Source organism: Cuculus canorus, chromosome 1 (assembly GCF_017976375.1).
Source record: "Cuculus canorus isolate bCucCan1 chromosome 1, bCucCan1.pri, whole genome shotgun sequence".
Classification (NCBI taxonomy): Eukaryota; Metazoa; Chordata; class Aves; order Cuculiformes; family Cuculidae; genus Cuculus; species Cuculus canorus.
In genome coordinates, this window is record NC_071401.1 from 103,986,956 (window position 1) to 104,001,006 (window position 14,051).

The 14,051-nt window shown below is 38.5% G+C and overlaps 1 protein-coding gene across 14 annotated transcripts in view; it reads left to right on the forward strand.

Moving 5' to 3' along the window:
- NRIP1 (nuclear receptor interacting protein 1) overlaps positions 1-14,051 on the forward strand; it is a 144,443-nt gene that overhangs the window by 116,191 nt on the left and 14,201 nt on the right. For all 14 annotated transcript variants that reach the window (XM_054067314.1, XM_054067348.1, XM_054067304.1 and 11 more), the window contains one exon: positions 4,570-4,618. The gene's annotated coding sequence lies outside the window, so the exon portion shown is untranslated. The remainder of the gene's footprint in view (positions 1-4,569; positions 4,619-14,051) is intronic.

Sequence of the window (14,051 nt, forward strand, 5' to 3'; positions counted from 1 at the left end):
AACCACTGCTGCAAAACTCTTATCTGCTGTTGCTGTGCAATGATCCTTCCAGCTCCAATCAACTAAATAATGTTTGCCTTGCTTGTTAGAGCTGTTTGAGCACGTCAGCTCTCTGAGAAATAGGAAAAGTTGGTGGAATTATGTTTTTGATCGTAATGCCATCATTCATCTTTTCATTTCATTATTGACACAGTTGTTTCCTTGGAGGGAACGGTATTTCAGGAGGTATGGCTGAAAACTTGTGTTGACTGTATTTACACACGTACACCAATAATTGGGATGGCAGTGCTGGTAATGCTTCTGATTTTGGAAGATAAAGGCATTTACTGTGGTGTGCAAGTCTTTTTCCTTTAATAATCTCCACTGTATCCTCAGGTTTAGTGTACTCAATTGTCGTTTAGTTTCGTCAGTAGGAAAAAAAAAAAAAGATAAACCTGCCCACAAACTGTTAAGACAGAATATCTTATAATTAAAGGGTCAAATTCTGAAAATTTCTTCCTTTCTAGGTGTATTTGATGTGACTGTGGGCAAGTTGTGTAGTCTTCCACCGTGCTTGTTTTTCTTCATGTGTAAAGTGGGAGTTCTCCAAAGGACTGTTGTGATGTGTTCTTTGCTGTTTGTAAGGTGTTCTGTTTTATTTCAAAGATAGAATAACATTTTTCTTGCAATTTTGACAGTAGTCAGTTGTCTCCAACATGGTTTAGACCCACACAGTGCACATAATGAGGGGTCCTGGTGACCAACAGAGGAATTAAATTACTGTGATCAGTCTCGAAAGAACAGCAGCCATCTAATGTCAGATGTCAGATTGAAATAGGTCTTTAGGAACTGAAATGCCTCTTACTTGTCATTTGTTTGTAGGAGGTTTTTTTTATGACCTCAAATTATGTGTAAGTAAAATGGAATTGAATTCTGTAGTTCACTTAAGTCTGAAATAGTTTGAGATTTTCTCTTCCAGATTCATGTAGTGGATGGATCTACGAAAATTCCTGCTATGGTTAGCAATTCTGTCTACTGTCTGTTGTTTGGTGGTGGAGGTTTCCTTCATTATGGAGTTTTTAAATGATGGTTGTATGTTATATTGGAAAAACCCAGGATGCTTGGTCAACTTCAGACACTTCCTTCTTCTCAGCTTTTTTACCTGTGACTATCATTTTAACAAAGAAAATAATTTCATGGAAGGGTGGTTCAGAAGCATGTTTTGTGTAATTTGAAAGTGTGGACTCCTGCATTTTGTTACAGCTGACAGTACAGTCAACGGAGGAAAAAGTCTTTCTTTTATCAACAGTTCCCTGCTCCTAGGAGCATTTCTTCTCTTCTCCACGATTTATGAGGTCGCTATGTCAAATGTTTCTGTAGCATTCAGCTAGTCCTGATGGAGTTCAAACCAATTTGAAATTAAAAATGGCTGGATGAGCTTTACTGTGCAAAAATTTAACTTGTAATCAAATTTGCCAGTCGAACAAAGAGAAATATTTAACGAGAGAGGTTTCAGTGACAGTACGTAGAGCGGCAAAAATTTTGCTTACGTATCCCTATCAAATAGTCTGGGGTTTTGGGATGTGCATTAGGAAAACTGTCATAAGTACTATGACCTTTCTCATGATTGATATCTCTGAGGAACATGGACCATGCTTGCTTTTGGAAAATACCTGTTTGCTCTGAAGTAAGTAATTAAAGGTGAATAGAACAATTCATGGAAAACTTGAGAAAAAGGTGCTTTCAGTAGTATATGTTCAGATGTGTTAGCCGGAAGTAGGCTATTGTTATTCCATGTTCTTTAGAGTCATTCACATCTTATTAGGCAGCTGACAGAAATAATTTACATTCAGTTCACACTTTCTTTCTCATACGTAGAAGTGAATTACAAGAATAGTTCAGTCTATTAATTTTCATTTTGGAATTTCTCCCCCCACTGTCCAGTATAAGAGCTTTTGGTCTGAGTGGTGATGGATAGGGAGTAACTTACTGGTTTTATTTTTTCTCTCACTCCTTCTGCCTCTTTCTCAATAATAGGTTATAGAGTCAAGATGTTTTAGATTTTTTCAGTCTTCCTGCTTGTTCGATTGCTGAAGATCACAATAAAAATACTGTAACCCCTGAAGATTTTGACTTCCCATCTGTATGCATTGTAAAATGATGTTTATTACAGTTCAGTGGAGTACTTTCTACAACAGTAGAGAAGATTTAGGAACCCTCTACCTAAAATTTTACCCCTAGCTTTATATTTTAATGAAACAGGTTGCTTGTAACCTTTTACTGTGTGCATTGTCCTCCATTACCTTTTCTACTATTCTTTTTCTTACTCCTTGGGACTCCATGCTTGTGAGGCAGGATCCCAGGCAGCTTGGATAGCTTCACTGTCTTGACCTGCCATTCATGTTTTTCTTCCTTATGCCTAATTATGCCCTACAAGCCTTCCTTTCTGCTTGTTTATCCCTGTATCTTGTCTTAGTTTGTGAATGCTTTGGAGTTATAGGCTAAATTTACAGGAATATAAAATGTTTTGCAATATTAATTGTCCTTTGCAATGTTTCCCCACAAATGTCAAGCTCAGACAGACATGCTCTTACAAACCTGGCAGAATATAAAGAAAACAAGTGGAATTTGCCCAGTAGGTTATTCTTGGTAAGCCGAAGTGTTCACCTTCAGAAGTGCTACAAGCAAGCTCTGAGTTACGTGATTTAGTAGACTCATACCAAAGGGGCTTAGGAAGGAGGGGTTAAGTTTTATCTGAAATTTAAAAAAAAAAAAAAAAAAATGAATAAAACTGAAATCAGAAGCAGACCCAGTAAATCCTATCCTTATGATTTGAGAAATAAGAAAAGATGTTCAAAAAAAGTGAAGAACTTGCAAAATAGACTCTGGTGTTTGGGCTCAGGTGGTTATTTTCATTAAGGCAGCTGAGACACAGGTGGCTTCCTTTATTTCATTGAAAGAGGTCTGAGCTTATGTTTAACTGGTCCCTGGGAGTGGTACTTTCTCTGCCTTTACCTTCCCACTCAGGAGCTGCCTTGTTCATGTCATCTTTGGCATCATTTGCTGTCACAATTAAAAATAAATAAGTAAACATAGTTTTGAAAATTTTGTTTTCCATCGCTGTTCTGACTTCCATCTGTGCCCTCTGAAGTGAAAACAGATTGCAACAAAGTGTGGGCATTGTCATTTTACCATCCAGGGAAGGGAAAGAGCTCTAAGTAGATTTTTAATAGCAGCAGTTTAAGAGAAGGGAACCCTCTGATGCTTTATTTTACCCCTACTACATTCTATTTTAGCCCTTCTGTACCCTTTGCTCCATATCATTAATCCTTGTGTTCTGTTGATCTTTCAGTGTGTTTCACTCCCCTCCAATCATAGGTAGTAAAAGAAAGGTATCAGGTGAAAACTGTATTGTTACAGCAACATATTGTTTTCACAGTACAACAATATAAATGTGTTCTTTTTGTAAGAGGAAGGGAAAACATACTTCTGGAGGCCAGTGGTACTCTAGGGCTTCACTTGATTGTTGTCCATCTGAACTCATTATGTACGTGCTCAGCATCTGGCTGATTTTTTTTTAAACTTCATGTAGACTATAATGAGGGAAAAGAAACAAACAGTATAGTGTGAATCTGTGTGGAAAGACAAACAACATACATCATTTATGTTTTGGCTTGTGGTTTTGCAGGAGGTATTTTGGTAGATTTGGATTAATTTTTTGCTATGGTAATTTATTGTTGGAGGAGAGGAAGAAACAGCCTCCAGAGTCTAGATGATCTTTGCCTGGGGAGCAGTGAAGAAGCGTAATGGAATTTCCTGTGTGAGAAGTGCCTGAGTATTACAGTAAAAACAAGTGTTTGTGGAAACAAAAGAGTAGGGAAGGAGGACACAATAAGTAGTTAGGTTATGTGGGTTGAAATCAGTTATTAATGTCTGTAGAATTCAGATGAGAATTTTTAATCTAGAGAAGATCAAAACAACTGAAAACTTGCAGTAAAGGGTTACATGGTCAAGGCATCTTGAGGGGAAGGATTACAATAACAACTGGGTTTTGTGTAATGTGGAAGGGTTGTTGGATGTCTGAAATGTTACGACAGTGTGAGTTAAAGAGAGAGCTGAGAAAAGGCTAAATAAGAATAACTTAAGGATAATAGTGGGAGAAGGCAGGTAAGGCTTTAGGGTGCAATGTCAAGCATGTGTTGCATGGTGTTGGCTTGTTGGGGTTTTTTAGGTCATCATGGGTAAATGGATAGAGTGTCAGAATAAAGATGATCTCCTGATGACAACTTTTTTTGACAAAGTGAACAGTATTAACTGGGCAAGAAGACCAATCCTCTCCATCCTGGCACGTTACATTTACCACCTTGCTCAGTTCAGTTTCGATGGTCAAGCTCTGATACTGTCACAAACTACCACAAGTATAACCAGCTACAGAGGAAAACTATTTTGATGCCTCGTTAAGAAATAAGACAGATTTCCTTTCATGAGTTACTACCGAATTAACAGAATTACTTCCTTGTTATAGTAGAAATAAATTGTTTGCTACTGTAAGTTTCTACATCCTGATTAAAGTGTATTTATTTTTGGCAGGGTGGAATGAAAAGCGGATTCACAAAGATCCAGCAGTGACGCTTGAAAGGTATGAGTTTCTACCCCTAACCTTGGGAAGAAGTTCATTAACCTGTATTTTTTCTCATACCAGGTGTGGAGTGGTAACTTTATCTAGTTCACACTAGGTTTGGTCTTTAACCCTCTTAAGAATTGTGAGTTGGAGGGTGGTTTATTTCATGTCCCCAGATAGACTTTGATCTCTTTTTCCTGAGATTGTTAACTAGGGTGCCAAGATAACAATCTGCTAAAAGTTTCCTGGGAAGCTGGCGACATGATCACCTGCTTACCAGAACTGGTCTTTTCTCAACAAATGAATTTTATATTCTGTGCTTGTAGAACATAGTCTCTTTGAGAAAAGTAGGGGTTTGATTTTGTTTTCTCTAGTCTACCTTCATTGCCTTGTTTGGCTTATACTTGCCTGTCCAGTATGGTTTGCCTCTGCCATTAATTTGGTATTGATGAGTCATCTTGTGGTTCTGTGAGTTTGTGCAGGTACATACACACCTGAACTGCTGTTGAATGAAATCACATTAATGTAGTCTTCAGTGAAGTTCTTTCGGTGCTATGCTCACTGATGAAATTTAGCAACAGAGGTTGAAAAACATCCTTCTTCTTTAGCTTTGTAACAGGATTATTCTAAAGACTTTAAAGAAGAGAAGAAGCAAAAAAATACAGTTTACTAAGAATACAGTCAGTCACTGAAACTTACCTTGTCATTGACAATGCCTTAATATATATTGATTCAGAAAATCCTATAGTTACTTATTGATGGTATATCGAGCTGGGAAATTACTCTTCCAGATACATCAAGCGAAGATAGCTTTAACACAAAGGATGCTGGTTGTGACCTGTCAGCCATGCTCAGATCTCTACTGTGGCAGATTAAGCTGGAAATAATACCTAGCCTGATCAGCTAAATCAATAGTTGCAACTGTAACTATTAGATAATGACATTCTACTGCGTGATACATAGTTTAAACTACTTTCGTGGAGTTTCATATGTTTAGTTGCTAGATGCATGACTTCTAGGTCTTTTGTTTTATGACAATTTCCCTCTCTCTCTGTACTTTATCGGGAGCCATTAAGTGAGCAGATTAAAACTGTAATTACAACTTTGAGATGTTTCTGTGGAGTTTTTTTACCGCCAAAGCTGAGACAAGATTTACGTAGGGAAATCCACCACCTACCTCCCCCTGCCTTTCATTGTTAGAACCAGCCAATTTTATTGGATAATGAATATGTATCAGATTTCCAGCATGTGGGAAACCAGATCATCTGCTATGGTTGGTGTGTGCTGAACAACTTGAGGAATGGAAAAGCTGGAAATAAGTGATCTTGCACATCTTGTTTGGAAAAGGAAGTCCTGTGATATGTCTTCAATAACAGAAGAATATTTGAATTTTGACTGTGAACCAGTTTGCTTTGAATAGTCTTGGTGCATAAACTGGTGATGTATTACTGTTTGCAGTGTGGCAGATGTCCATCTGACATGTGCCTAATTCTGCAACCTTAATATATAGTGCATCAACTAGATGCCTTATAAAAATCTGTGCATGTGCATAATCTTGCCGTTATTTTGTTGTCCTATTAAAATCTATAGATCTACTTATGTTAGTAAAAATAATAAGTAAAAAAAAAATAATGCACAGTTAAAGGAGTTAATATTAAACTATTCATCAAGGTACTATTTTAACATTTTTAAAACTTCTTCATTTGACATTTCATACATTAAATATAACAGACTATTTTTTTTTTAAGTAAATACAATAGTACTTTTACAGATTGGGTATTAGCAGCCATCCAGTGCTTCAAGATAATCCATTGTCATGGACTACTTGACTACTGAATTGATCAGAAGTACTCTCTTCTTTGTACTTGCTGTTGTACTTATTGTTGTTGCTGTATTGGCTAGTCACTTACTGCTGTTTGTCGTTGCCCCCCTTTCAAAGACAGCACACTTGAAATGGTTTATGTTAGGCTCTCTGTGTGGAAAGCTTTGGCTCTGTTAGAGCTCCCCAAAGAGAAATGACATAGAATTGGGTTTTAGAAGTTTTCTCCATGGTGTCACGGTAAGAAAGAGACTGAAACTGCCACTGCCAACTGATAGCAGTGTGCCACATCCCTGCTGCTTGAAAAGCGGGAGATTTGATTCAAAATTCTCAGCTGGCAGAAACCATTTTCTCCTGCAGGTTACGCATGTAAAGACTGTGACCTTGTTTTTAACTGGAAAAAAACCTCATAACTGCTGCTGACTTCTTTTATTATAGGTTCAGTTATGATGATTAAAGAAAGGTTTGGGTATTTTTATGTGGAGTAAGCATGAGAAGAAGAGCTAACACGATATTGAATCAAAAGTTATTCACTGTTATATAGCTCAATTAAAGTAAAAGCTTTCTCACATGTTAGTTTTCATGTGTTAGTGAACCTAAATAAGCTATATGACTCCATATAGACTTGGTTTGAAGTGTTGGGTAACTATACAGCTAATAAACTCATATTTCTTAAAATATTTTGGATTGTGAAATGTATTATATACACATTTTCATGTGTTTGGTGTTCTCAGAGTAAGTTGCTGATTTTTTGTGGATGTTGAATGAACCTCTGGGTTTTTTTAATCTTGAATCATAATAATTGCCTAACACTTCAGTGCAGTGAGAAGCTTTCTCAGCATTTCACAAAGTAGGAAGAATAAAAATTCCACTGTAGAAAAAGAAGCAACCCTCAACCTCCGCTTATCTCTCCTTTTGCTGAAAGTATATAGAAAAAGAGGGACTAAGGAAGAGCAGAATTGTATTGCCCTGAGGTCTACTACTATACTTAGTTTGATCTTAAAGTGGTGACTGTTTTAAGATCTGGTGAATCACAGTCAGGGCTAAAAACACCGATGCTGTGGCAATGAGGAGCTCGCATCTCAGGCTTCAGAAGTGGTTTGTATCTGGCTTTTGTAGCTCAGGCAGTACTAAAGCTTAAAAGAGCGGCAATCTAGTTCTTGTGAAGGATGTTTTCAAGAAGGAGGCACCTTTGTAAACTTGAAGGTTTTTTTATTTTTTTTTTTGTCTTTTTTCATTTACAGCCTCTATGTTAGCTGAGCCAACCTAATCACACAAGTAGGGTGCTGCAAATGTAATGCTTACACAAAATTTAAATGGAGAAAAATCGGTAAATAAATGCTGAAACACAGCTGAAACAAAGTGCAGGAGGATTTGAGGTGGCATGAAGATCTTACTGGAACTGTCTGTGATGCCCACATATGAGTGAGTTATACAGGTCACCCCAGCTGGGTTCCACTAAAAGCTTTATACCAACACGAATGGTCCTATTTATAGACATAGCTTTCTGTCTAAATATAAACTGCTCCCAGTCATGTCTAGACTAATATCAGACCTGTGCTGGTTGTTGAAAGTGGAGGTTCAGAAGTAAGAGTACAAGCCATGCTGTTCTTTAAATTGCTACTTATAATGATGAGCATATAAACTTTGTGACAGTGGTATGCCTTTGAATGTCATATGATGTTGTGCCACCCAAAACACCATTTCTTCCTCTTGTTTAAGTGTCAGAAAGTGCATCTGGTGGACGTGACCTGTCAGCTAAATATTCTGCATGTGTTTAAAGCTTTGAGAATGAATCGGTGTGTGGGTGGATGGACAGATAGATCAGTAAATGACTTTCATTGCTAACTATTTTCGGTAGCAGAGTTTTAATGACTCTTTCAACTGTTGCCACGGTGTTTAATGTGCTCACTTACTCAACGTTCAGCATTAAAGCTTTCTAGGAGGTAAATGTTGTCCTGATTACAGAAGAGGTTACTTTGATTGTGTTCTGCACAGAACTTGTGTTAAGAGTTTTTTTTTTTTAATTGAGAAATATATGCTGTGGTAATTAGGATAATTTGCATAGATAAGTAAGTGTTGTGTTTGGAAGTGCACATCCAAATATTCTGTTTTTTTTTTTTTAGCAGTGGTCTTACTATCAAGTTCTGTATTTATGACTGGGCTTTCCTTTTCAATTTGTGGTTTAATATGTATTCAGCACATAGCAGAATAGAATGAAAAGAATGGCAAAAAGTGTCTTCTTCTTCCTTTTCATTTAACCTAAGAGTTCTTCCTTAGTTTACTTGATATGGTGCCTAACACATCCTGTTAAAATAAATGAGCAGAGGGCAGCTGATCTTAAAGGTAGGGAATACTTAAAACATGTAATGTACCACTTTGAAGAAACTGTAGTGGTATTTCTGGTAAGTGTACTAAAAAAAAGAAATCCAGGAGCTTTGATCAAATGCCAGCTCTTACATCAGTCCTCTTTGTAATCTCTCTTGCTGATCTGTGACCTTGACCTTGTGTTTGTGTCTGTATGTCAAATCTATTTTAGGGATGGACAAACTAAGTTCAGTTTAATAGGATTTATAGTCCAGCTTCACAGGATGCCTCAGTAAAATATAAAATCCAAAATATTTGAAACAATTATTCTACTTCTAGTTATCTTTTCAAATTTCAGGGGCTTGAAAAGAACATATCAAGGACTTTGGCTTTATTTTTTAAAAATTCTGTTCAGTAGATGCTTCTTAAAAAAACGTCTTTATCTCACCTGCAAACTCTTCTAAATTCAGCACAGACCTTCTGCCTGGAGGTAGGGTTTCCTCTTTAGGAATCTCACTGGTGGCAATGCTTCTCTTGCTTTCATTTCATGTTGTGTGGTTCAGCACGGAAAAGGAGGAGGCCCTGCTGTTTGTCCTTTCTCACACCGCTCTCTTCACGCATTTCCACATGGAGAGCTGTGAAACAACTGCTCGGCGATATCTTTGGGGTTTCTTTTGGTGGCAATGTAGTCCTTACTCTGACTTGCCTTGCAGGAGCTTTCTATAGGAATGCTTTTGTTGATGCAGTGAAGGTGATAGGAGCAAACAGTTTTAGGTCTGCAGACCAAGACAAGACTGCATGTTTTGGCAGCAGCTTCACACTTAGATCAGACAAAAATTCTTGTGGAACCACATTTTTGTATACACTGAAGTGTGCAGCTTCTGAACTAGTTAGTGCTGTTCTTCATGGCAACTGAGACAGCGTTTTTTTTTCTAGAGGCAGAGATAGAGCTTGCTAGCAGGCAGTTTGACTCTGATGCACTGGTGCCACATGTGTTCAGCAGGGCTCTTGAGCACAGGCTTAATTTTAGACATATGCTAACAGGACAGTGAAGTTGTTCGGTGTAACTGACACTTTGGCCATATGGCTTTATGAAGGCTTAGTGAGGTTGTTGGTTTGACAGGCACTATGAAAGATGGTCCCAAATTAGCCAATACTTACATGCAAGTATGGAGTAATAGATTTATTTTTAATGTTTATTATTTTGGGGTAATGTTGTTATGTGTGGAAAAGCACACAATTTCTTCAGAAATCAGTTACATATCTGTGTTGTTTTGTTTTGTATGGTTTTCAAATGGGCATGAGGACCTGTTTCAACTTTCTTGATGTTAGTGGAACAAGTAGTGACAACAAATAGCATTCTTGCTGTTTTGCAGTTTTTAATTCATGCAGCACTCATGAAAGAACTGTAAAACCTATTAGTACAAGCTCTCTTCCACAACTTTGTGACAGTGTATTCTCTTTCCTCTTAAAATGCTTATCATTTTTATTGACATAAGATTGGAGAAATTATTTCAAGGTGTATGCCCTTGCATTGAGGGGTAAATAAACACTTCCCCTTGCCAGCCATCCACTTTTCCTATCCTGGCTTTGTGGCAGTGAATAGTTTTCATATTTTTTTTAGTGAAGTCACTATTTTAATTGTTCTGATTTGACTCATGGTTAAAGTTGAATTGCAGACCAATTGAGAATGTTTAGGATATTGTTAATTAACTTATCTCTATATACCTCTATATGACTAAAGGCTTTTAGTATTTTGGTTAATGTTTTATGAATGTTTTCAGATTCTTTCTGGCATACTGGTAAGATGAGGAGTTTCTGTGGCATTCTTTACAGGATGTTGTTAGTGTTTTCTCCCCTGGTTTTGCTAAAGTTAATACTTACCTTGTGTCTTTAGTTCTGCTTGATTTTATTGCTGCTTTGCAGAGGAAAAAAAACCCGATTTTTTATTGTAATTGAACTAGTAGAGACCTTCTTGCTAATGCAAACTTTCTTTTCCCACTTAACTGAAATTATATGAGCCTTTTCAGCGTCTGTAGCCTTTAGAAACATCATTTACAATAAGCTGTAAATCTCTCATTACGGTAGAAACTGTATTGTTCTTCCACTTACTTAAAAAAACCAAAACCAAATCATCGATGTCTTTAATGTGGATTTAGAGAGTTTTGCATGTAATTGAATACTATATGACTGTGATCCTGTACTTGACCTTGCTATGGAAATACTGTGTATTCATGCTTGGTGGTTAGCCAAAACCTGTTCAGTTGAAGAGTCTAGAAAGTGGCTCTCATTCATAACTATGAATCGCTTGTTCTCAAGTGGAACACGACTACCAGTGTCAATAAAAGCTGTGTATTTCTTTTAGTGCTTTGCTGCAGGTTGGCCTCTGTGAAACCAAATCTTGATTAAAATAACATAAAGTGACTTATATGACAAGTCACCTAACATGCACAGTTACTCCAGCAAATCCAAGAAATACACGATTTTATTGTAGTGCTGTGGATTAATGGCTGTATCTTTAGATCCTTCCGACAAGCAGAAGGGCAGAGTTGTCTGGAAATGCATTATCTGCATGCATTGATTGTAACTCAAAAGCATGATTGTCCAGAAGAGGACATTGATTTTTTTCACTGTACATTAATCAAGTTTCATTCTTGGGCAGTTGACATAGTTAAATGCATAATCAGTGATTTGGTTTTCTGGGTGTTGAAGGGAATGGGAATCTTGTTGTTCATTTCTTTTAACTGCTTATTTATATGCAAATAGTTTATAAAGATTAAAAGGAAGCATCCTCTGTCCACTCTGTTGTACCTACCAGTATCCTATCCACCCCTCTATCCTGAAAACAGATCTTGTTATACATTTTTGTACCTGCTCTTGGTCTCTTGACTAAGGAAACACAGTTAACAAAAGCCTTCTGCTCACTGTATTTCTGAGCTTTGATCAACACACTTCCATGTCGGTTGAGATTTAGTTGATCTGTATTACATCTGGATCCTTGTCCTTATTGGAGATTGGGTGTAACTTTTCTGCCTTATTTAGTTTCTGGGGGTTTTGTGTTTAATAGCAGAAGGTCATTGAGCAGCAACTCATGGGGCAGTTTTGGATGTCAAATACTTGATTGCTTCATGGGTAGCGTTTGCAGGTTGAACGTCTGTTCCTCTTCATACTGCAACTGGCAAAGAGTTGGCAGACTGTTTCTAAGTTCATGTCTGAGTGTTAGCAGATCCCAGTCAAAAAATGACCTCCAGGTTGCCCTTTGCAGTACTGTTACAGAACGACAAATAGTGCTGGAGGAGCAGTTCTCTGTAAGAACAAGTGTATGTGCATGGATCTGTTCTGAGGAATTGAGTGAAAGGTCTGTGAACTACTTGATTATAGCGGTAAATTATAAATTATATGAACAGGATGGGGTTTTCCACATCTAGGAGTCAGTATTTCTGTGATGCTCAATTCTTTTACTTGTTAGAGAAGGAAAATACTGACTTAAGGTAGGCTGGCACTAGTTATTGTTTGAAAAGTGCCGTAAGCATGGAAAATGGTAATAGGTGATTTGTCTCTGAATTTAGGAGGAGGTTTTGACATGCAGGTTTGGATTATGCTATGTACAGTACTTGAGTGTACTTGTAAACCTTGAGAGCTGCTACTAAGGCTTTCACAAACTCAGCTTTTAGGGCACTTGTGTCCATCCCCTTTTTCCCCCTTCTCATATCCTTACTTCAGCTGTTTGGGGACTCTGCTTTTTTTTTTTTTTTTTTAAGGTGTTGTTTGGTTGGGTTTTCTTTTTTTAATTTTTTTTTTCCTCTCCTTACTGTTCCATTTTCAAAGTTTAGCTCACAAATCTTACTTGCATGTAACTCAAGGAGAGATGCCTGTCTGCAGCCTTGGGTAAGCTGTGCACTGCCTTCTGGAAGAAGTAGCAGGGATGGGTTGAGTTCAGCAGACCAGTGCTGTGTTGAAATACCCTGCTTCTCAGGGCAGGCAAACCTCTGCATGGTCCCTTGCTGCCAGGTGAGGCTTACTCTGGCACCTGAGCAGTCTTATCTCTCTCTCCTGTGTACACCAGTCTGCAGCACACACATAACTTTTTCTCCCAGTACTACTATGCTCAGGTTGCTGCTGTTCATGCGATACTGTCCCCTCTCTGGGAAGAGCCCTGTGTTGGAGCTAGATGGGCGTTTCTTTGCAATGTGCTTCCCTAGGGTTGGATAAAAGCTGCCGTGTAGCCAGCACTGCTCAGGTTTTTGGTCTTCTGCGTTGAAATGCTTTGCCACTGAGCTTGAAGCATTCTGACTTCTGCGTCTCTCCTTGCACGGGCACAAATGTGTGCAGCCTGCTGTGCTGCCTTCCCAGAAGACACTCAGCATAAATACGAAAATCTCTCTGACATTTCCACACCTCATTTAAGCAGACAGTGGAAATATTATATTCCCCCTTGAAATATATTATGTATCATCCCAAAGCTCCTCTTTGCCATGAGGTGGTATTGCATGGTCTGTGTGAGTCACAGTTCCCAGGCTGTGGAGAATCTCGTGTGAAATCTGAGGAGCAGAGGGAAACTGAGATGAGATGCCTGCATCCCCCCTTTCCACACCCCAGAGGGAATACATAGGAACTGCCTCGCCTTCCTTATGTGCCTTTAGGGCCACAATTAGCAACGACAGTAATTAGAATTTACATTTTAGCAGTCTCTTAAAAGCCCAAGTGAATCTCAACAGTCTCTACCACCTAGGACAGTTGGATTTCTCCACACAACCGTCTCCCCAGGTTTTGGTTCACTAACATTTCAGTTCAGTGGTCTGTCAAGTATTATTCTCACAGGAAAGACTGTTTCTGGCGTCTGCAGTGCTGTTGGTTCTGTGTTCCTGTCAGTTTTATGTGACTTAGGACTTCTCAGTTACTCAATGTTTCATAACGTGGTAGATTTTGTGTCTGTTTGAGCTATTGCATCAACTGTTATGGAAAGTAAGGTCAGGACTGTGTTTTGCAGTATGCGGCTTAACAAAACAATAGGGAAAAGGCTTTTCTGTTTTGTTTACTTGGGCAGGAGGTAGCTGTGAAGCCGTGCCTGTGTCGAACTCTGCTAACTATGCGAAGCGGGTATTTTCTAGAGCAAGCAAAGCCAGCGTGTGCTGCAGGAGGGGCAGCAGGACAGCGCTGGTCTCGAGGGAATCCCCACTCCCTGGCAGGGTGGTCAGGGCTTTGGGAACCCCTCTAGAACCCCTGGCAGCACAGATTCCGTGGTGCCCTCTCCTGACCAAGCTGATTAAAAGTGACAGGATAGCCTTTTCCACCTTTCAAGTGTCTTTTGGAGTCAGTTAGTAG